This window comes from Ambystoma mexicanum, chromosome 1q, assembly GCF_040938575.1.
Source record: "Ambystoma mexicanum isolate Mex_15411 chromosome 1q, UKY_AmexF1_1, whole genome shotgun sequence".
Taxonomy (NCBI): Eukaryota; Metazoa; Chordata; class Amphibia; order Caudata; family Ambystomatidae; genus Ambystoma; species Ambystoma mexicanum.
In genome coordinates, this window is record NC_090922.1 from 821,046,494 (window position 1) to 821,068,287 (window position 21,794).

General features: G+C 47.7%; 1 long non-coding RNA gene across 1 annotated transcript in view; it reads right to left on the reverse strand.

The window, feature by feature from the left end:
* Positions 1 to 277: 277 nt before the first annotated feature.
* Positions 278 to 21,794, reverse strand: part of LOC138521887 (uncharacterized) — a 162,135-nt gene continuing 140,618 nt past the window's right edge. The window contains exon 5 of the long non-coding RNA XR_011283159.1: positions 278 to 379. This is a non-coding gene — a long non-coding RNA (uncharacterized lncRNA). The remainder of the gene's footprint in view (positions 380 to 21,794) is intronic.

Below are 21,794 nucleotides of genomic sequence, written 5' to 3' on the forward strand. Positions count from 1 at the left end.
CCAATAAATACAGTCACCCGGTCAGTGCTAGCTTCACATTGTCAGCTTGTAGGCTTAGCGTTCACACACTCTGCATTGGAATGTATGATTCACACTCGCAGCCTATGAATGCTCAGTTGACATTGCCTACAGTCATGTTTGACACACCCAACCAATGAGATAAGCAAAATATGTACATTCATATCAGAGTGCACCCATATGAACACAGAACCTAGGCATGTTCTTAACAGTTGACTCAATGACTATACACTGCACTATTCCCACATTTTACCTTTTCTCCAACATTTCCCTTTGATCCCTTGTGTCCCCTGATGCCTCGAGCGCCGGTGAAGCCCTTGGGTCCAGCCATTCCTTTAAATCCCATGAGTCCCATGGAGCCCTATGTCAAAAAGTAATATAAGAAAAGTAAATCTTCCACAATCACACACAGGGTCAGGCAAACTCTCTGACAATGTGTACTTAAGACAAATCACAGCACAAATTGATCAGACCTTTGAGGGAACAATGTAATTAAGACATGCTTGCTCCATGCTTCCAAAGTGTGGCAGAAAAACGAGGAACCACCTATTCGGAATACCCTTTAAACAATTTCAACAAATTGAACTCAGCACAAATGTTAACAGAGGTTCCAGTGACTGATATATTTACAGGTTTGGTTGGCAATAGCTCTTAATTTCAAAGTAGACCCGCCGGAGCTTAGGCAAACTGTGAAATTGTTCTTGGTCTACAGGTAAAAGGGAGGATAATGGAAAAAACATAAAAGCAAATAGGTATTGAGATTACAACATGTAATGTGATTAGTGACTTTTCGCTTTGATGTTCTTTCTACATTTTATGAACCTTCTTTGTCTTCAAATTTTAAAGGAGTGAAATGCATCAATAACTTTGCTCACTTATGAATTCAAAAAGACCATGTTACGTTTCTTCATATTAACTTGAAGACAATCTCACTGTTGTAATGCTTTGGATGCACTTTGAGGTACCAAATATTTAAAGGCAGTGTTAGGTTGTATACCCTCACCTTGTAACATGTGTTGACACTGCTCAGTCTTGCTTTCCTTTCACTGATGGTGTCTCGCTGGATGGTGTTCAGAATTCTTGTTATTCCAATAAAAAGTTTAGGAAGCAAAGACTATCATTGCAGGGAGACTATATGGCTTTGTATAAGGTATTCTACTTTGGGGAAAGCTTAAGGGCTGTTGTTGGCTGGCAGATGGCAGTCATATTAGGTCCAGCAGTGCACTAGGTTTAGTGCAGACTGTTGAAGAACTGCAGGTACTCCCTTCATAATATTTTATCAGATGCGTGTACTGAGCATGTCCTAAGAGAGTGCAGGTGGCACTTATTCATTTTTTTACTTCAAGGAAACATTGACAAATGAAACAGTGCCCCATCATCATGGGTGGTGACTTTACAAGCTCGAGAGCACATCTAGTTAGAAACCTCTGTCGTTAGTAATGGAAGACCATCAGATTCTGTGTGCCCAGACATGCAGATGAGCATACTCGAATAAAGCACACAACTTGTGAAGTTGAAATTAGTGTTGCACAGAAGCCTTTTCTTCTTTAGTCATATTTTAATCAGCTCAGTCATTTCTTTTCATTTAGCCTGTTGGCCAATGCATCTGAAACCTCATACAGATGTTAGTATCTGTCATGTAGGTCCTCCATCAAAGGATCTTCATTGAATCGCTACACACTTTTCTAGGGAGAATGATCGCTTAAGCACAGCCAAATATAAACGTCTTTTTGGCTTATTTGTAACTTTCTTTCATCATATAAATATGTTTCAAAAATCAACATCCCTCATGTATATTAGTAACTCTTAGGTTTGCAATGAAGGTGAACATGGCTACATCAGTTCCTCACCCACAGATACCCATCATTTTTTGAGCCACTTCACCTGAATCACTTGTTCCATTTGTCCAATTGCCTCCAAGTCTGTTAGGACCAAGTATACCCACTCTCTTATACTCCAGCTTCGGTAGCTGAGATGCAAGGACAAGTAGAGAGCAGCATGTTCGTACCAATGTATATACTACTCCAGACTCACTGATAGCTTTGGCGTTGATTGAGAAACAGATCAAATCAGCTTTCTCTTCTACATCTACATCATCAGCACCTCCAAATAAAGAGGATGGTTGAATGGATCCAGAGGAGGGAGGTCCATACCACCTCTGCCACAACTCTGAGGGCTGCAAGCTCAACTGCTCTGTTAGGCAACTATGATATATCTCTTTGGGGAAATGTGGGGACAGATGGATGACTACCTCCCATCAAACAACAGATAAGGCATCCTTGCGTTACGGAAGGAGGGCTGCATAGTATTCAACAAGGTCATGAGCACTACAAATTGAGTCATCGGACTTCGACTACTACTGCCATTGTCTGCACACAAGGAAGTGACACCCAACAGACATTGTTATCCTCCTTTCTGAGTTAAATTCTGGTTCAGGTCAGATGTAGAGAATGAAGTAATAGAGCTGAAGTGAGTGGCTACAAGTCTGAAGTGAGTGGGCCTGGGCTTCAAGAAGGAGTAGTTTGTACCTCTAGCAAGAGGTATTTCCAACAGCAAGTTGAAGGACCCTACAGAGAGAAGCAACTACAACAGAAGAAATACCCCCCAAAGTCTCACTATCAGTATATGTACCAGAAAAGAAGAGGCAGCCAACCAGATTGGCCAGAAAACCACCAGTCAATCTAGGTGACATACCAGAGGTGATCCATGTGAAGCTATTCTGTCATGTTAACTGAAGCTAGTTTACAGAAAGAATTCAGGATTTTTTTAAAATAAATACAATAATTGTGCTAAACAATATTTTAATGTATCTGAGAAAGGGAAAAAGACTGCAAGCACACCTAAAGGGAAGAATAGAAATAGCAGAGCAACTGTGAATTCAATTGGCTGATAAAGAGTGCAACGACTGCATAAAGTTAAATACCTCCACCTTTGAGGATATTCTCTTTTTTATTATTACCCAGTTCCATTTTGTAAGGATTCATAAACCGTTAATGGTTGAATGTGTTGTGTAAACCCAATGCTGAATCATACTGGGTAGTTTAAAAGTTTGTGTTACTTTTATTTTTACAACTTGAATTCATAATGAATTTGGAAATGAGTGCACTCCTTGATGACAATCTACTCAGGAGTGGTTAGGTATATGTGACAAAATCTCATGTTTAGGATTAGGTGATGGCACAGAGAAAGCCATGGGGACCTACACCCGCTAATTGAAGAAGGCCACAGGAGGCGGCAAAATAGCAATCCCTGGTTTCACCACTCGATTCTTAACATATGGTGTTCAGCAAACTTCCCAACTCTGACCTTCTGCTCAAGCCTATAGAAAAATGTAGCTGGGCCAGAGGTATAGCATGTCCGTCTCTAGTAAACATGAATATAATGTGGGTCCATTTATGCAGTGGAGGCTACCATTGGAAAATGGAGCCTACAGATAGCAAACTCCCTCCCAGAGCTGTGTGCAGGGGACTGCCTGACAGATACACATTATCCAGATGCATGCCAGCACCAATGACCCAAACTGGTACATAATAGTGACAGGAACCACATGTTAGGACGTGAACCCACGGTCCCATTAACCACAACATCTAAGCAATGGTTTGACATATGGAATTGACAGCCGACACTCAGCAAGTACACTGCTCACACCTGTGAGCATGGAGAAAGTGCGCTGGGCATGACAGAGACACATGCAAGTAAGTTATCAGAAGTTGCAGGGAGGCCCGGCAGTAACAGCGGCAGTGAAGGTCTGACAGGCAAGATGGCCAATGCCATTATGAGGGAACAGTCTGTAGTTCCCACTGTCGCAGGGATCAACAGGGAACAACTGAAAGGATGAACTGCACAACTGAGACTGGATCAGCAATCGCGGGACCCGCAGGCAACCCCATACAGGTACAAAGAATATAAGGGGATCATTTTGACCCCATAAGTATCCTACTCTTGGTGTCGGTGACAATGGGTTGAGGCAGAGCAAGAAGCAGATGGTGATTCAGTGAGGAGAGGATGTGTTGGTGGAGAGAGTGTAGGGGGGTTCTACACTGTTTGAGAGACAAAGCCCTCTTGTACCTCCCATCACCCCTGCCAAGCCCCCACCCCTGACTCTCCCCCTCCCACACATACATTTACATTTGCATATATATGCATATATGTATGTGCAATTTAGTCGAATTGACCAAATGTAATCAACGAAAATGTAGATGATCATTTTCTGTCAAACAATGATATACTGAGAAGGAAGTGCAATCAGGAGGGCAGGAAAATCGGATTTAATGGAAGAGTAGAAGGAGGGAGGAGGAGCAGAGAGTGTGAGGAGGAAATTGGAAAGACCTGGGGAGAAAGGCACAGAGCAAGGAGCAGAGAAGGGAAAAGGAGCGAGATAAAGAAGGATAGAGGAAACACAGATGGCACGAGTAACACTGGGAGAGTAGGAGGTTGGAAGAGAGGTGTTGGACTGGAAGGAGGAGGCACAGTAAAGAGAAGTAGGGGCTCCATGGAATTTTATTATGTATTTTACAATTTTAACGTGTATGTGAATGACAATGTAAACGTGTATGTGAATGAGTGAGTTTATGGGGATGGTGTGCACGTGAATGCTGTGTGTGAATGAGTGAGTGAATGTGTGTCTGTGCCGGGTCGGGGGGGGAGGGCTCAGGCCTGGCAGCAATACATGTCTTACTGGGCATCAATTTTAGATGCCCATTAAAAAATGTGGTTAGAAACAAAATGATTATGTGTTTTTATTTATTTATTTATTTAAATGTATATAGCGCGCAAGTAACCCATGGGCATTGAGGCGCTGTTACTTGCAAGAGCTTAGTTACAGGCATAGAGTCATTCAGTGGTACATTATGCATTCGACAAAGCATAGAGCTGACATTTTGGTTGGTACAGTTGGTCATTACAGTACAGTTTATGCATTAGGAACATATGAGATGTATTCGACTGGTGCGAGGCATCTTATGTGAATAAGATGGTTTTCATGGTTTTGCGGAAGGTGCTGAGGGAGGCCTCACCTCGGATTGTGGGGGGTAGGGCGTTCCAGTGAGTGGGTGTGAGATATGGGAAGCTGGATCCGCCCGCTCTGACTTTTTTTTACTAATGGCACAGAGAGCATGTTGGTATATGGTGATCTGGTTGGCCTCGTAGAAGAGACGGGATGGATCCTTTGGGAGGGGTAGTCAGGGGCAGTAAGGTGAATGCACTTGTGGGTCAGTGTCAGAGTCTTGAAGATGATCCTTTCTTTTATTGGGAGCCAGTGTGCTAGTTTTCTAGCCTCCGAGATGTGTTCTCTTTTGGCAATGCCTTGGGCTGCCCGGAGAGCACTATTCTGAATGATTTGTAGCCTCTCTAGGTTTTTGTTAGAGGTGCCTAGAAAGAGTACATTACAATAGTCAAGCCTAGATCCAGTGATGGCTCTGGCTATGTTAGTGCAGTTCTCTTTGGAGAGAAAGGGCCTGACTGCGTTGATAAGTTTGGCATGGTATGCAGCTGCCGAGGCTATAGCGTTGACTTGTTTATCCATGGATAGGTTGGAATCCAAGTAGACTCCAAGGGTTTTGACTGATTCTGAGACAGGTATTTTGATGGAGTCTATGGTGAAATGACTGAATTGGGAGTCTATTGAATTGAAGCTAGACCACCATTTTGGGGCAGCCCGTGTAGATTTCTTACTATGACATGATATTTAATGCTGGGCATCAATGATACAACAAGCATGATAAGTGTTATTATGTGGCTGGATTGCCATTTTGGTGCAACAAGTCAAGCCATTTCTTACCGTGGCATTTCATTTTTATTGGGCATCTATAACACAGCAAGCATCATAAGTGTTATGACGTAATATAAACGTGTGTAACAATGCACACTTTGCCGCCTGGCAAATATCCAGGACTGGGACCGGCAGAATGACAGGGAGTGGCGGGAACGCACATAGGAGGTCGAAAATTCCCCAGAGCACCCTGACGAAGAAATTCCCTTGAGCAGAACAACTCGCACTTGCTGTTGACACTGGAAGCAAAGATCTCCTCCAGAACCTCCTGACAGAGCTCCCACTCGTGTGAGACCGAGATCTGTATGCTCAAGGCATCCACTGTGACATTCTCTCAACTGGCCTGATGCGCCGCCATCAGAGAGACACTGCTCTCCAGAGCCCAGAACCACAGTTGCATTGCTTCTCTCCATTGAGGCCAGGAGCCCACTCCACCTCGTTTGTTGAGGTAGTGCATGGCCACTGTGTCAGCTTGATCGCCCGCAACTCCAGCAAGCTGATGTGTTCCCAAGACTCAGTGGGGAGACCACAGTACGCTCACTATTAGGTCTGACAGGTGAGGGTCCCAGCCAGTTAGAGATGCATCCGTGACCACCGTCACCTGGGGCCAAAGTTGGTGAAACACACTGCTCTCAGCAAATTGTACTGCAAAGCCCACCATGTGAGATCCTGAGCCACCAAGTTTGAGACCTGCAGATGGTCCGACATGTGGCCCCGGAACTGCGACCAGTAGCAACAGAGAAGCCACTGAACCAATCTCATGTGCAGTCTTGCCTCTGACCCCACAGCGATGCAACACCGATGTAGGAGGCCATGAGACAAGGGAAAGTTGAGGCACAGACTCATTCCTGTGATTGAAGGACATTGACGATCTGACTGATCTTCCCACTCATCCTCGGGTGGGAAAGCCCTACCCAGGCGAGTGTCCAATAGTGCACCGATGAATCAGAGCGACTGGGACGGCAAAGCTTGAGACTTTTTGAAGTTCAAGGGACAGCCCAAGCTGTGCAAAAGAGTGCACGTGAGGAGTAGGTGCTCTGACACTAGATCCAGGGAGCTAGCTCAGACGAGCCAGTCGCCCATGTAGGGAAAAGACATGAATGCCCTCACTCCTGAGATGAGCCACTACCACTGCCAGAAGCTTGGTGAAAACCATGGGTGCCAAGGAAAGACCGAATGGTAGGACCTTGAACTGGCAATGTCGTTGGCCCACTGCAAACCTCAGGTACTTCTTGTGCTTTCGATGAATCGGCACATGGAAGTAGGCATCCTGAAGGTACAGGCAAGCCATCCAGTCCTGCAGATCGAAGGCTTGCAGAATCTGGGCTAGAGTAACCACCTTGAACTTGTTCTTATGTAAGAACAATTGAGCAGCCACAGATCCTTCTTCCTCGTTCTGAGCATGGAAACAATTCTATCACGCTTTTGACCATAAACTGACAGACCTTTTTCAGGAGGACAGGATCCAGAGACCAGGGGCTAGCCAGAGGATGTGGTCCGGGGACTTGGGCATTGTAGAAATGGAAGGCATTAACCCTATCAGGTGATCTGTAAGGCTCAAGCGTCAGGCGTTGTTTTCAACCATTCTGTGCTTAACAAGGAGAGCCTCCCCCCACCAGAGATTTGTGGTGAAAAAAGTCACTGAACGTTTAGCACCCTGTGGTGCGGCGGGGACAGTGGCAGCAGCAATGCCAACCCTCTGGGCACCTCTTCTCCTACCTCCCAGGAAGCGTCGTCCTCTTCCTGGGGCAGATTGACCACAGCCTCTCGAGACAATGGTTGTGTAGAGGGCCGTTGCATGCCAAGCCCCAAGGATTTAGCTGTTGCTTTGGACGACTGGACCTTCTGGAGGGCATCGTCAGCCTTTGCTTCAAACAGGTAGTTGCCATCAAACGGCATGTCCAAAAAATCTGGCTTGAATGTCAGCCGCAAACCCTGACGTCCTCAACCAGGAGTGGCGCCTGAACACTGTGCTGTGGCCATAGCCCAGCCAACACAGTCTGCTGTGTCCAGCCCTGATTGCAGCATTTGGCATGCCACCTCCTTGCCATCAGAGACCAGGGATCGTAAACCTCCCTTCATCCTTCCCTCTGGCATGTGCTCATACGCATTGGCCACCGGAGCCCAAGGGCTAAAGGAAAACTTCACCATGGTGCAAGAGGCATACATGGCCTGGAGTGCCAAACTGCCTGACATGGAAACGTTCTTTCCCCAGGCGTCAACCCTCTTACTTTCTCTGTCTGGTGGAGGGCACGGAAAAGTAAATGTACTCAGGCTAGCCGCAGTAGCCTGGAACCTCCAAGCTTTCCAGTGGAGCGTGGAAGGAGAGAAATGTTCGGTCTGATGGGGCAGGGCAGTGTTTCTTTGCCATGGCTTCTTCCATGCCTCCAATACTGGTGCATCCACCACCACATTGAATGGTAGGAGTGTCTCTTTCTTGGGCAGAAGTTGAGAATGTCACAAAGTTCATATTGAACCTTGGACCTGGAGGAGCCAGCCATCCCAGAATACTGGCCACCCTGGTCGTGAAGCGTTAGAATGCGACTTGGGGCTTTCCCATTGTGAGAGCTGGCAAGAAATCCATCTCTGGGAAGGTGTCTAGACAGATGGCTCATTGCAGGTCCTCAGCCAGTGCCAGCACATCCTCACCTTCCCTGTAAAATTCCTCTGGGAAATCCCTCACTTCCGATGGCCACATAGGTTCCAGCCCAAAAGGGACCTGGTCGCCCTCATCGTCATGGATGTCATACATCTTTGGCATAAAATCCTCCACAGGGAGTGGGGCCTATTCCTGCGCAGCTGCTGTATCCACGGCACTGACGCTGGTGCCGAGGCTGCGGTGCCCGATGGCAGGGCCTGTCGGCACTGAGTGGCTTCTGCCTTCCAGGCCCGAAACCATAGGCATGCGTGGTCCCCTCAGGGTATCCTGCCAGTCGCAAACCAATGCTGTGGGCCCCTGCAGCGCCGTAGCCGAAGCCGACTGTGCTGTCACCTGCACCACAAGCGCAGAGGGCGGGGCTGCCAGTACCTTGCCAAAGATATCTAACATCTTCAGGCAGAAACTCTCCCATTGCTCCAGCGTGAAAACTATGGTCGGAAAATGTATTTTTGCCACGTAGGCGAATTCCAGGAGCAGTGGCTCTTCTTCTTTGAAGAGGAAGACAAATGTCGGTGCGAGGACTCATTCAGAGCACGGAACGTCTTCCGATACGTCTTCTTCGTCTTCTTATCCTTTTTTCTTGAGCAGAGTCGCCCATTCGTCTGAGCGCTGATCCGTGTTGTGTGACCTCAAAAGAGATCATAGTGCCTTACCATTTGCCTTGTGGACGAAGGTGAATATCTTCGCCGCACCTTCCCGAATGTAACTTGCAAACATGTCTAGATTCATGTGACCTCAAGTGGAAAGTCTTAAATGCAAGTTTAATGCCAAATGTAAAAATACAATATAACGTGCAAAAGATAAATCAAGACAGTATATCACTCGATTAGTGTACCAATCTCTTATAAGAGCCTCTCAGATCTCTCTTGAAGCTTATATTAGTGGCAGTAGTGACCACACACTACTAACTGTGATACTGATCTAAACCATTCGTAGTGGACAGGAAATGTCAACTATGAGTAGGCTATGGGAAGATCAACTTATTCAATTTCTAGGATATTCCTTACTACATTTACATAGCAACAACCATCCTTCCAAAATAGTTTCCAATATAGTTTAGACGGACAAAGCACTAATTTCAACCAATTTAGTCCATCTTTTTCAGGACATGAAAAATCACAAGTACTGAAAAGCATTCTTCCCTAATACAAAACAATCTAAATCTTCTCCCGCAGATTCCTCATCTGATTGATATTCCATCCTGCTCTGCTGCTTCGGAAAATTTCCAACAGAGGGCGCAGTGGACCTCGACCCGGCCGTCGACCGCTGATCTGTCTTGCTCAGCATCTGGTTGTCGGCTCTGTCGTATAAATACTTCGTCACTACGCTCCACACCTCAGTTCCCCCTTTTTTCCCCGAGTACATCACGTTGCATTGGAAAGGAGAAAGAACAAGGGGCTAATGAACAACGAATTTGAAACAGACACTAACAAGTAGCGTCTGAAAAATCACTTTTTTTTTTTACTAATCATGTGGCAGCAAAGACAGAAAACGGACACTGAGGATCCAAGTCAACGTGAAAGAGAAGATGCATAACCAACCCCTGGCTTTCTGAGTGGGGTTGGATGGGAGGTGAGATTAGGTATCTGCGGGAGAAGAATCCATAGAGAGAACATTACACTAAGACATTTCTCGTTCAATGGATTGCCTTTTACCCGCAGATTCCTCATCTGATAGACTCCCAAAGCAGTAGATGAAGGAGGCGGGCAGAAAGTTAGACCAAAAACCTTTGCAGCACTGCCCTGTCAAAACGTGCATCAGCTGTACGAGCCACATCTAGACTATAGTGTTTAGCGAAAGTATGAAGGGATGACCATGTCGCTGCGCAACAAATATCCCGAACAGAGACTCCCCTCTAATGCTGTTGATGCTGTGACTCCCCTAGTCGAATGAGCACTGATGACTGCCGGTAATTCCTTCCCGGCGGACTGGTAGCATTCCGCTATACAGAAAATAATCCAGCGTGATAAAGTTTGCTTAGTTATGGCAGGCCCTTACGGGCTAAGAAAAATGCCACGAAGAGCTGGTCAGTTCTTCTGAACTCAGTCGCCCTCGCAATATAAAAACGTAGCACCCTTTTGGGGTTTAGGCGATGTAATCGCTCCACCGCCTTAGAAGGATGTAAAGGAGGAAAGAAGAACAAAAGGTCAATGGATTGCGATAAGTGGAACTCTGAGACAACTTTGGGGAGGAAGCCAGGCCTTACCCACAGTGAGACTTTCTCCCGTAAAAAAGCAGGAAGGGTGGCTTACAGCATGATATGATATGGCATTTACAACGCGCCTATGCACAAGTATGCTCACTCTCCCACATTGCGGATGTTATAGCAATCAAAAAGGCTGTTTTCAAAGACATAAGTCTTAAAGGACAAGTAGGCGTAGGCTCAAATGGAACCGCCATCAGAAATGTCAGTACCAGATTAAGGTCCCAATCCGGGACAACAAAGGGAGTTGGCAGAAACTTCTTTCCGACTCCTTTCAGGAATTGTATCGTTACCAGGATCGTAAAAAATGTACTTTGGGGGGCGTGGCTAGGAGCCAGCGCAGACGCATGGCTTCCTGAGAGCTCTGACTGGCCCAATGCTCTGCAACTAATCACACCGGTCAACGGCCTCGGTAAATGCTGAAATCGACACATATGGGGTCTCATGCCTCCCTGCAGCTATCGTGCTGGTGGGTTCCTGAACCGAAGCCAAGTTAACAGGTTTCTGACCGCCTCGATCATGAGGAACCCACCAGCTCCCAAAATGGCCGCCACACTACGCCGCTGCACGGAGGAGCCAATAGTATGAAATGGGACGGGTGCTGCTGCAATCAGACTGAAGCCGCCGACTGTCACTTCCAATCTCCTTAGAAGCGCATCTTCATCGGCAGGATTCTCGCCCACCGGAGCCGCGACAATCCGCTGAACATGACACCTAGAGCCGCAAACTGAACGGAGGTACTCAGCCACACGACTCCCGGAGCTCGCCCTGCTCCCGACCGAGAGGGACCCCGGCTCGGCCTTCGGAGGCGCGGGTGTGAAGCATCGCACCCTGCGCCTGGCGGGGAGCTACCCATATCCAGCCGGCAGAGGAGTGGAAGCGAATCAACGAGGCGGTGTGGGGCCTTGGTCTGGGCCCCTGAGGCCTCGGGGCGCTCGCGGACCCCTCCCCCCAGGCGGAGGGAGGCTGGCCGGCTCTGCGAGGCATCCAGGGTCCGGGGGCTGGATCCACGCCCCTGCCTCCTTGGGCCCCACCGGCGCTGACCTGGCTCATCGACTGACCTGCCTTTTGAAACGTATGACAGCCAGCACACAACGTCGCCCCGCGGGACAAGCAGGGAGCGTTTACTCCCCACACTGAAAGTGCCCGCACAACGCAGCACCCAGGAGCCCGGGGGCGCAAACCCTGCATCCGGAAGGATGAATCCTGCCTGAAGTAAAGACCCTAAGCTGGGGTCTGCCACCTGCGGCAACTAGATGCCACATCGGACCCGAAGTAAAGAGGTGAGGAGGCGATGGGGAAGGTGACCTACCCAGCGCCATAAAGACTACCGGGATCAGTGATCACAATTAAACTATCGCTACCACTAACCCCAACCGGTCCCGAAACCATTACCAGTGTACTCCACTTCTACCTCAAGCACTGCACCACAGGGCAAGAGTCTACTAGCCACGATATAGGCCACAGCCTGACCAGCAAGAAACACTCGGAGGCAGAGAAAAGCAGACCCAGCCGCCGGGTACTCCGGCACACGAAAGAGAAGCAGATACATCTAGGCTGGACTCAGGCCATATAGCTCCACAGATACCAACATGTCTGAAAGTGGGAAGACTGCCAAGCAAGCTGATATTGCCGCCCTCATGGCCAATGCAACCACGGACAAGGCCAGAAAGATCGACCCTCCAGCAGAGCCAATCAGGAATGGCACTTCCTCCCTGGGGGAGTCAGGGTCCAACTCATCACAAGCAACCACCAAGGCCGATCTCCAGGACCTATTATCAGCATTGACTAGGGAAATCCAAAAGAGTACTGAGGAAGTTACGAATAAAATCAACGCCTTAGACAAAAGGATGGGGGAAGTGGAACACCGAACCACCGGACTAGAATCTGAGGTCTGCGAGCAAAAATTTCAAAGTGAACATGACAGAGACAGAATTTCCACCCTCGAAACCAGATGCAACGCCTTTGAAGCAAAACAAGAGGATTTAGAAAATCGTTCACGGAGGAACAACATCCGTATTAGTGGGATTCCCTCCTCTATCTCAGATACAGACCTGAAATCCTATGTGTCGGAGCTATTTCGATTTATCATCACCCTTCCGGATAACTCGCCCTTGGAGTTAGATCACAGAACGTTCCCCAGGAAAACATCAAAATTCCCCCCGGATGTTCTGGCTAGAATACATTTTTTTCAAGTAAAGGAAGATATAATGCGCGAAGCAAGGCAGATGCAGCGAATCACCTTCCAAGGCTCGACACTATCTTTATACCAGGACTTGGCGAATTTGACCCTCCAAAAATGTAAAATGTTGCGACCACTGACAGAGTGGTTACGCGACAAGAAAACTCCATACCAATGGGGATTCCCCACCTCAGTAAAATTCAGGTGGAAGGGGTCCCAGAGGCAAATCCACACAATGAAAGAAGCAGAAAAACTCATGGGACAGAAGAGAGCAGAGGAGGAATCCGAAACCAAAGAAACATCTAATACCCACCCGGAGATTGACAGGGGAGGAGAATGGACAAAAACGAACAGAAGGCGCAGACCTCGGGGCCCCACGAAGAAAGACAGCAAGCTGGGCTGAGTGCTTTCTGCAAAAGGCTCCAATCAGGGCCAGTCTTTGCATCAGGCCATGCAGGCGGCTGCCTGACGTGCCAGCCTCTAGGGGGTGCCATCATCATGATTGGTGCTGGTTTGCTGCAAGTAAATTATTATTAATCAATGCTGCCTCCTGCATCATTTCATCTTATTTGAGTAAGTTGAGCACTATGTTTCGTTACTAATTCGAGTCCGAGTGTACATGCAAAAAAAAAAATACAACTCGAGTAAACATTATCAGTTGCTCTCTGTGAGAGCACTGCATGATTCTGTCAGTCAGCAGCAGTGCTCGGCACGTGGCAAAGTCTGGGCTAGCAGACAGTGCACCTGGGGTCTGCAAGCCACGGATGCTTCATTTTATAATCCTGCTAACCTAGTGCTAAAAGCAACATTTGTTGCTTATCAGTTCCTTGGGCCTGGCCAGGCTTGACAGCATGTGCCTCCTCTTCAACACACGAGCTGCAATCAGGGGGTGATTGATTGAGCTGGCTGGGCTTTTGTGAGCTCATACTTCGGCCGGAGTGGACAGCCGCCAGAGACCGTCACTTCACCAGAGTCAGAGACACTAGTCTGATATTGCCATGGGCTTGGGGCTGGATCCAGGCACAGTAGCAGCACGTCCAGCAGGGCTCAGGAGACAGGAGGCCAAGCTCCAGGTAGAGAGAAACCGTCAGTGTCGTACCAAGAGCGACTTTTGAAGGAAACCGGTGAGGTAAGCATTGTTAGGGTGGGTGGACATATGCGAGATGCGAGTGATGACGAGTGTGTGTGATATAAAAATAAGACCATCCTGTTGCTCTCATAGCCAGGAGGATTGTTAATGCTGCAGCTCAGGTCAACAATATTAAAGAATACATTGTTTATTGGGTAAGAATAGATTTCATTTGTTCCACCAGGGCCGTTATATTCTTACTAAGGAAACATAACCTGGGTTGCTGATTTATCATTACTGCTTAAAGTGATATATGAAAAGTAAGGTGGTCCTCGAGTGGCCTCATATGAGATCACTGGAAAAATAATTTACTGGACTGTTTCTGCTAAGAAAATCTGTCCCCTAGACTGTGTTTTCCTAAATGGTAGAAAAGCTGTTTTTGACAAAGGGTGTTGACAAGGTATGTAGTAAATTAACACATCGCTAATAAAACGTGCCTCTTTTAAAATTCCAAAACAGTAATGTCTTGCAAAATGGTGTGCCTATTTCAATAAGTATTCTGGTCACCCTAATTGAACGATCAGCAGTTGCAACTGACGGCTGGCACACACACATAATTAAACTTAAACTGTGCAAGTCTTGTGAGAAGTCACAGAATCGCTTTATCACATTGCTTCAAGCTGCATATGTGGCACAGGTGTGTTATACTAACTTTTTCCTTTTTCTTGGTAGTGCAGCGCACTGTTGTACATGCAGTCACTGTCTCCACCACCATAGTATTGTCTTCGGAACGTATAAAACAACACTGCGCAGGCCTCTCCCTCAGCTGTGGGCTCTTAACCCGTACAGTCAATAATCAAGTAGAGAAGAGCTCTAGGGATGGCATTGCAATTCTCTAACTCAGGAACTCTGGTCTCCCAGGAAACATCACAGTCAGCTTTCCAGGGAGCGACACAATCCTGGCCTTTTTCCAAGCTATAATTCATGCAACCAGTAACTCCTCCGTGTGGTGGTGCCAAGAAAGCTTTAGCCTTCAGGTGCACCGTGCACCAGTGCTTTACCAAAATCAGCCATGCCTGTGTTAACATGAAAAAAAAGAGTCAGGGGCTATACTGACCAGAATTCTGCTCTAGAGGGAGTTGTAGTGAAAACGAGGGAAGAAGAAAGGGAGGTGAGAGACATGAGAGGAGCACAAGAGAAGGAGTTTTAAAGACATTGGATGAATGCACTGCACGAGTTTAACATACATGAGGGGCACTTCCTGTCACTGACAGTGCCTGCCTCCCCTGATGGCAACTGTTCCCAAAGAACACCAACATCTGTTCATATTTTGTGTTGAAGAAAAGAAAGCAATACATTATTTTTAAACATCCCTTATGAATGTAGAGAAGTTGAAACAATGAAATTGCACAAACATGCAACTGGGCATTCGGCAGGGTGAAACCAAGCTGCAAAAAGGATTGGATTATCTTTTTTACTCCAGCTGTGCTCTGATCTTCAACTCTCAGTGTTTTCAAGTTATTGTGAAGGTGTGCATATACATTAAGTGCCTCTGATTCTGACAGCCACCAGGCAAACACTTGCACAGTGAGTCTGTGAATATGAGGGTTGGACGTACACAAAGGGCGTCAAGCTCCTGAGATGCTTCTCACCCGATTATTAACAACATTGGTAACATATTTTTTGTTGTCATTTATTTGGAGGCAGGGGCGGGATACCAGTGATGCTTCTCGCCTTGGGTGCAATCTGGTCTAAGACCGGCCCTGGCTCCAATGATCCTCAGCCTTGATTGCCAGGATCTCTCCACTCAGGAAGGTAAATGGACTTACGGCAAAAGGAGGAAACTTACACTCATCTAGGTGAACGAAGAAAGAACAATGTCTGCGCTTCAACAAACCGTAATTGGGCGGCCCAGTTGGCCAGCAGCAAGAGCATTGGTGCCACCAGTTCCCCAGTGGCGGTAGGATGACGGTTCTCCTACCAGTTCAATGTTGGGAGAAGGTTGGGGGGAGGGGGGTGGATAGGGGCCTTAAAAGGACAAATCCAAAGCTTCGGACACCATTCACAGTAAGCTACGCACCTATGAACAACATCACAGCATGCAATAATAAGATTAGGACATGGACTGCTTTGACACAATTATAGTTTCCGCGTATCAACCCCACAGTCCCAGGCGGGGAACAACATATAACACATAAGCAACAGGAAAGCTTGGGCTATGGCTGATCTGATCGAGATACGAATGCTATCCTGGAACGTGCAAGGCATGAATTTGCCAAGAAAGCGCCGCTCAGTGGAACATCGGCTGGAGCAATTAGCTGGAGACATTGTGCTACTCCAAGAAACTCACCTGTTACAGGAAGACGAACGCCGCATAAGATTCAAGCGATCAAAGACAGCCTACTTCGCTACGGCGGGCGAGAAAAAAAGAGGGGTTGTGATATTGTTAAGTGACAAAGTCCCACTCTCAAAAATCACAATACGAAGAGACTCAGAGGGTCGCTTCCTCTTGCTCAAGGGCTTTTTTGAAGAACTTCCTATCACAATTGTTACAATCTATAGCCCCAACACAGCCCAAAACAGGTTCATCAAAGACCTTATCCCAATCATTCCGTGAAGGCCATTTGTTCATCGGTGGGGATTTTAACGCCACACCAAACCCGCAAGTAGATAAAACCCTTCCCCCCACAGCGGCTGACATCGCGCATGCTCTTTCTCTAGCCAAGCTGTTCAGAGAGACAGAGACCTTGGATGCTTGGAGGGTGCTTAATAACAATTCAAGAGACTATATACACTACTCCAATGTTCACAAAGGTTACTCGAGAATAGACCTTATTTTGCTTTCCAGAACGTTATTCCCATGCCTAAACAACGTAGAAATACACACATGCATGATTTCGGATCACGCTCCAGATCCATGAATCCAGCTATATCAGGCCACAGGAACCCTACTCGGCGGTACTGGAAATTAAATGACTCCTTGCGACTAGATGAAGCCATCAGGTCGGAAGTTGAGAATACAATAACTAACTCACAGATAACACCACGGAAACATCCCCTATCAATATCATCTGGGACGCAATGAAAGCGGTAGTCAGAGGAGCTTTGATAGGTGCAGGAGCTGAGCAAAGACGAACATCGAATATAGCTATGGCCAAACTTGAAAAAGAAGTGTCCCAACGAGAAGCGGAACAGAAAGCACGTCACACCAGGAAGGCTGAAAGGTCTTTCAGAAAGGCTAAACTGCGCGGATCGTACTGCCAAATCTCTGGCATATATGAAACAATTTTATTACAGCAAAGGGAATAAAGCAAATAAAGTTCTAGTGCAGAAACTAAAGAAGACACATAGCCGAAACAACATCGTAAGGATACGGGGAGAAGATGGGAAGCTACACTTCTCTGATACAGGGAAAATCAACGAACTGATGAAACACCATAAATCCATAATGTCCGGTGATCCCACGGTTCTAGATAAGCTGCCGGAATACCTGAGGGCCATTCCCCATCAGAGCACAACCCAATTGGAATGCCTGGAAGAGCCCATTAATGTTGAAGGAATCATCTAATCTATCAAATCCCTTAAATCTACCGCTCCTGGGCCTGACAGCCTCACTGCAAACTTTTATAAAAAATACGCCACAATTCTAGCTCCGCAACTGGCTATTCTATTTAACTCCTCTCTATCCACAGGATCCGTTACCGATTCAATGGCTGAGTCGATCACGATCTTATCACACAAACCCAGGAAGGACCCCGAATCTCTAGATTCCTATCACCCAATATCTCTCTTGAACAACGATCGCAAGATATTCACTAAAATATTGGCTAAAAGACTGGGCGCTGTCCTCCCGGCTTTAATCAACGAGATCAAACAGGATTCATTCCGGGAAGAAGCACCCATGACAATATCAGGATAACAATAAATGTAATTGAAAGCGCCTGTAAAACGAAGGTTGGGATGGCCGTGATTTCACTGGATGCCCATAAGGCTTTCAACCGGGTAGACTGGGGCTACATTCGAGCTGTTCTTGAGCACCTTGGCTTTGGCCCCAATTGTCACATGGGTGATGGCCAACTATCAACGGCCCACGACACAGCTGCGTGTCAATGGTACTAGGTCAGACCATATACATATATCCAGGGGTACCAGGCAGCGCTGCCCGCTTTCTCCCCTGGTGTTTGCTCTGTCGATGGAACCTTTGCGGCCAGAATCAGACAAAATGAGAATATAAAAGGGATATCGGTGGGAGACCACGAATATAAAATCGCGTTATATGCAGATGATGTGTTAATCACTGCATCATCATTAGCAAAGTCCCTAGGAGCGCTATGGCAAGAAATCGTAGAATTTGGGCCCTTGTCGGGATTTCGGGTGAACCTGTCCAAGTCCTCAGCTTTAGCCATCAATCGCACCACACAAGAAAAAGAATCGCTAGCCCCCCTGTTGCCAATCCCATGGGCTAAAGGGACTATTGAATATCTTGGGGTCCAAATCACTAGAGACCCATCGCGGCTGTACTCTAGTGATATTCCACAACTCATTCATAGCCTACAAGACGACCTTAAAAGGTGGAAACAGCAGGAGATCTCCTGGTTTGGGCGAATTACAGACATCAAAATGAACCTAATTCTCAGATGGCTCTACTACTGCGCAGCATTACCTATACATATCCCGGGCCCGGCCCTAACAGCCCTACAAAAGATAATACTAGACTTCGTATGGGGTGGGAAAAAACCTAGAATTAACAAACAAATCATGCTAAGAGAGAAGGCACAGGGAGGGCTGGGAGTCCCAGACTTAGCTAGATACACCCTAGCTGCCCAATTATCGCACGCATTCTCCTGGGTGCAAGAAGCAGACCCCCCGAAATGGAGGCAAATCAAAAAATTCAGGTGCCCGGTTCCATTATCAGATCTCCCACACCCGCCAAACATAAAGCCGCACGCGAATAGTGGCCCCCTGGCGGCCACAAGCCATTGTTGGAAAGCTGCAGCCCAGAGATGGGGGGTTCGTGGTGCCTTGGGACCTTTGACCCCCATCTGGAACAACCCCAACTTCTCACCGGGAAGGCACCCGCGAGATTTCCAGTCCTGGATAGAGGGCGGGTTAGGTAAAACCAGCAATTTCCTAGAAGAGGGAGCCCCCATCACATTCAAGAGATGTAAAGTAAAATTTGGAGTGGGGGAACGGGAAAGATTTCATTATGCCCAGATCAGGCACTGGATGTCCAACAGGCTAATCCGGGAAAAATGCACCAGAGATCTGACGGCTCTGGAGCTCTCTTTAAATACACCAACTAGCAGGGGTAGGATATCCACTATCTATCGCCTCCTAGACAGGACAGACCGAGGGAAAAAAGATAGATACATGCTAGAGTGGGAAAAGGCTCTAGGCCGAGAAATAGAGATTGGAGAGTGGGGGAAAATATGGACGAGATTGCACAAAAGCTCTCAATGCGTCACAAATAGAGAAGGGGGATATAAGTTATGCTACAGATACTATATTACCCCAGCCCAAATTCAGAAGGCCAATCCAAGTGCTCCTGGATCCTGCTGGTGTGGTTGCCCGGTACCCGGATCACTGTTCCACACGGTCTGGGCCTGTTCAAAGGCGAAAACGTATTGGAGAGAAATATTAAAACACATTAAAGACATCACTGGGCTCTCCATACTTTGGGATCCGGGTATTGTACTATTGGGGGAAACAGGAAACGGCGCATACCCACTTTCAGGGCAAATATCCAACCTATGCACTCATCTGCTCCTAGCGGCCAAGATCGCAATGGCCAAACTATGGAAAGACGAAGGGGGCCCTTCGATAGCGTTGTGGTGGTTCAAATGTTGGAAAACAAAGAGTTGATGGTTTAGAATAAATCTTGACCTCTGGCATTGCTCTGGGCAACCCTCCAGACCATCGTTCTTCGCCTGCCAAGCCATTACAAAAGGGGAAAAACTATATGCAAATCAGGCTTGGTCCCACCCCCAAAGGGGTAGTCCAGCCCGAACTGCTAGGTCACATCCCTTTTGCATGAGACCACAAGCATCCCCAGACATGTTTCAGCCTTGTTGGGCGTCATCAGTGAGGACTAGCTTGGGTCTCTAGGTCCAGCAGGCAAGGGTCCCACGTCTGGGCATACCCTTCCCACTCGGGGTGACAATAGCAAAACAAAAGAGTTGATGGCTGGAAGGTTTAGAATAAATCTTGATCTCTGGCATTGCTCTGGGCAACCCTCCAGACCATCGTTCTTCGCCTGCCAAGCCATTAGAAAAGGGGAAAAACCATATGCAAATCAGGCTTGGTCCCACCCCCAAAGGGGTAGTCCAGCCCAAACTGCTAGGTCACATCCCTTTTGCACGAGACCACAAGCATCCCCAGACATGTTTCAGCCTTGTTGGGCGTCATCAGTGAGGACTAGCTTGGGTCTTTAGGCCCAGCAGGCAAGGGACCCACTTCTGGGCATACTCTTCCCACTCGGGGTGACAATAGCAAAACAAAAGAGTTGATGGCTGGAAGGTTTAGAATAAATCTTGACCTCTGGCATTGCTCTGGGCAACCCTCCAGACCATCGTTCTTCGCCTGCCAAGCCATTACAAAAGGGGAAAAACCATATGCAAATCAGGCTTGGTCCCACCCCCAAAGGGGTAGTCCAGCCCGAACTGCTAGGTCACATCCCTTTTGCACGAGACCACAAGCATCCCCAGACATGTTTCAGCCTTGTTGGGCGTCATCAGTGAGGACTAGCTTGGGTCTCTAGGCCCAGCAGGCAAGGGACCCACGTCTGGGCATACCCTTCCCACTCGGGGTGACAATAGCAAAACAAAAGAGTTGATGGCTGGAAGGTTTAGAATAAATCTTGACCTCTGGCATTGCTCTGGGCAACCCTCCAGACCATCGTTCTTCGCCTGCCAAGCCATTACAAAAGGGGAAAAACCATATGCAAATCAGGCTTGGTCCCACCCCCAAAGGGGTAGTCCAGCCCGAACTGCTAGGTCACATCCCTTTTGCACGAGACCACAAGCATCCCCAGACATGTTTCAGCCTTGTTGGGCGTCATCAGTGAGGACTAGCTAGGGTCTCTAGGCCCAGCAGGCAAGGGACCCACGTCTGGGCATACCCTTCCCACTCGGGGTGACAATAGCAAAACAAAAGAGTTGATGGCTGGAAGGTTTAGAATAAATCTTGACCTCTGGCATTGCTCTGGGAAACCCTCCAGACCATCGTTCTTCGCCTGCCAAGCCATTACAAAAGGGGAAAAACCATATGCAAATCAGGCTTGGTCCCACCCCCAAAGGGGTAGTCCAGCCCGAACTGCTAGGTCACATCCCTTTTGCACGAGACCACAAGCATCCCCAGACATGTTTCAGCCTTGCTGGGCGTCATCAGTGAGGACTAGCTTGGGTCTCTAGGCCCAGCAGGCAAGGGACCCACGTCTGGGCATACCCCTCCCACTCGGGGTGACAATAGCAAAACAAAAGAGTTGATGGCTGGAAGGTTTAGAATAAATCTTGACCTCTGGCATTGCTCTGGGCACCCCTCCAGACCATCGTTCTTCGCCTGCCAAGCCATTACAAAAGGGGAAAAACCATATGCAAATCAGGCTTGGTCCTACCCCCAAAGGGGTAGTCCAGCCCGAACTGCTAGGTCACATCCCTTTTGCACGAGACCACAAGCATCCCCAGACATGTGTCAGCCTTGTTGGGCGTCATCAGTGAGGACTAGCTTGGGTCTCTAGGCCCAGCAGGCAAGGGACCCACGTCTGGGCATACCCTTCCCACTCGGGGTGACAGTAGCAAAACAAAAGAGTTGATGGCTGGAAGGTTTAGAATAAATCTTGACCTCTGGCATCGCTCTGGGCAACCCTCCAGACCATCGTTCTTCGCCTGCCAAGCC